Source organism: Aedes albopictus, chromosome 3 (genome assembly GCF_035046485.1).
Source record: "Aedes albopictus strain Foshan chromosome 3, AalbF5, whole genome shotgun sequence".
In the NCBI taxonomy this organism is placed as follows: Eukaryota; Metazoa; Arthropoda; class Insecta; order Diptera; family Culicidae; genus Aedes; species Aedes albopictus.
The window spans coordinates 108,375,444-108,378,702 of record NC_085138.1 but is presented as its reverse complement, the minus strand read 5'-3'; positions in this window follow the sequence as shown (position 1 = coordinate 108,378,702).

Genomic DNA, 3,259 nt, shown 5'->3' with positions numbered 1-3,259 from the left:
TCAGGGCCCTCAGTAGCACCGCAGCAAACAGGACAACCCCGAAGTGACTGCCTGGTTTCTCTCCACAAGCCGAGGTTCCCAAAAATCATCCCCGAAAGTCCAATGAAGGTGTTGGCAATTTCGTGAGTACAAAAAAAAACTACACAGAAAGAAATCATGAAAATTAAACAACACGTAAGTTAAACATTGACTGAAAATTATAGCAGAAGCTAAAAAATTACAGCCATTTACCGAGAGATTATACTGTCCGCTCAGTAATCAGCCAATCATGCGTACTGTTTACATTTTTTTTGAGACATATTCGCTTGAAACTTACATGCAGTAACGTAAACGAGGACAGCTACGCTCAGTCGTCTGCCCCGCTGTGGCGACTGCTCTCACGCTCTCAGAAGCCGAAGCGGTACAACAGTTTGTTCCTTTATGGTGGAACATGTTTATCTTTGATTGCCTTATCTTCAGCTTGGTGAGACAGCCTAGAGGGGTTAGGCGTGAACTCTCACTCGGAAGATCTGAGTTCGATTCTCGTATAAAGACATAAAGATTTTTTTAAGTTTCTCTGAAAAGTCGGTGCTTAATTAACACTTTTCTCTCAGTAATCAGCAGTGTAATTTTAAGATCACACATAAATGTCTATCGGACACGATGGAGGTCAATTTGTTACATTCAGTTCATCATAAATTTACAGATTTTGTTCGTACTGTGTACTTTTACTAAATACTAGTGATCGCCCCTCCGAAAATTTAGAGTTTCAAAGTGACAAGTGATATTGTGTTGCCAAAGTGTCGAAAAAAAAGACAAAGAGCCGGTCTTTACTTCTTCAACATCATGAATCAAGCGGAGGCTAACATTCGGGAGGTAGCACCTCCTCCACGACACGGGTCGAAGTAATTATTTCGGATAACTTCCCGCGTTTCATGGCATACCAAAAGAATGGATCTTTGAGAGGTTTTCTAAAGGAATTTTGGAGGGATTTCAGAAAAAGGAATCCTTGTAGACATGCTTGCAGAAATTTCGAAGGAATTTCTAAACGAATCCTGACAGAATCTTCTAAATGAATACTAAGATGTATTCTAAAGTGGGTCAACGTTGTATGGAGAACATTTAAATTTGATCGCATCAACCCGGAACAAAGCTTTTTCAATCTGTATTAGCGTCCAAAACAACTGTGCAAAATTTGGAAGCGATTGGTTGCGTCCCCGTATTCCGCATTGAGATTGAAATTTGTATGGAAGTTAGTATGGAAAAAACGTACTTTTTTGCATTTTTCTCCTAAATTGATTTTTTTTGTCTACACCGATCTAACTCAGGACGTTAAAGTATAGCCTAGGATATGCCGAAAAACCTTGCCGACGCTTGTGAAAAAAGTTATTCACTTGGTAACTTAGGCCAAAAATTGAGATTTTATTATTGATGTTATTCCTTTACATGTTAAATGTTAAGCACCACCGGGCAATCTGTACGTTATAACTTTTTTCACAAGTGTCGGATCACTTTGTGGTCTTCGGCAAAGTTTTTCGGCATACCCTAGCCTAAACTTCAACGTCATTAGTTAGACCGGTTTAGAAAAAAAAAAACAATTTAGGAGAAAAATGCAAAAAGCACGTTTTCCCATACAAAATTCCGTACAAATTTCAATCGCAAAGCGGCATACGTGAAAACAACCAATCGCTCCCAAATTTTGCACAGTTGTTTTGGACGCCAAAAGGAATCCAAAAAGCTTTGTTCCAAAAAAACGACTTTGTTGACCCAGTATTGTATTCTCTAGTAGAAATTCCTCGCTGGCTGAACCGTCGGTGGTGCCTTGCGGGTGCCATAGGAGCCCAGACCCACGAAGAGGAGTGCGCCCTCTATCGTACCATGGGATGGGACTTCGATGTCCATTATATAGGTGAGATACTTTTGATACCTAGAATCGTACGTTTTCTTTTAGGACGGAAAACCTTCTGGCTAGCAGAGGTACATGCTGCGGGAATGCAGCGTGAAGAATTCCTAAACAATGTAGTCGATCGATTGTTAAATAAAAGTTTTTAGCTAAATTCACACGATTGTCGACTCTTCCTTTAATATCACATTTCTAATTGATATCCGTAATTATTCTGCCTTGTTTTCCTTCACTTTCTCGTTGTTGTTTTGGTTTTGGCTCCAATCAAGAACAAGACAACAGAAGCTGTAGCTGAAGCATTTATGAAAAGTGTTATACTAAAGTATGGCGTGCCAGATAGAATCGCTTCAGACAGAGGAGCAGAATTCATGTTTGAATTGTTTACTAAAGTCACACAACTTTTGAACATTGAAAAGCTGAACAGCACAGCATTTTATCACCAATCAATTGGAGCATTAGAAAATACTCATAAAAGCCTTGGGAATTTTCTAAGGGTTCAATGTGACAACAAGCTCTTCTCATGGGTTAACTGGGTGCCGTATTATGAATTTGCATACGGTACATTCTGCAACCAAATATAACCTAGAGTCGGTTGAGTAAACCCTAGTCCTTGGATGCGACAATGTAGCAACCTAAATCGACGGGAAATGCAATCAAGCGATTCCCCGATGAAAAATACCCACTTGATGAAAACCGCCGATGTTACAAAACGGCAAAGGGTCCACGAGGTTCACCATACCAAGAACATCGTGGCACCGAAGTTGATAGATCAGCACATAATGTGCCACCAGAAGGACCACCCGGTCAATATAAATCAACACATCGTGAATTTTGGAATACAGTTCACATCAACAACCAGCAGAAGCAGAACCAACATGTGGCCGATCGGAGATAGTGAAACTATCTCAAATTCAATTACCGCGCACGACGTCGTGTCATACTCCATGGACGGCGCATTTCTGGTAGTCATCATCATCGTCGTCGTCATCTGGAAGTGGCGGCGCAACGCGAGCCGACTCAAGGCTCTGGAAGCAGCTACGAAGAGAATAAACTTGGAAGTTTGAGTCAGCAGATTAGGTGCGACCAGCACCATTGAAGAAACGTCTGAGTGGATGTCATCCGACACCTAAGAATACAACGGACGATTTGGTGCACCCGGCACCAACGAAGGGCAGCACATCCTCTGAGCGGCGGACACCCGAAACCTCAGAGCGATTCAGCAGAAAACTACTCGGTGCCCACGGCACCAAAATGAAGATGAAGTAAATACAAAAGCTTTGTAAAAAGAAAGGAAGAGTAAATCAGTTAGTTAGTTTTTAGACTCTAAACCGGGTAGTTGAAGTTTTTTAATATCACTGCCCCTAACTGTAGTTAGGC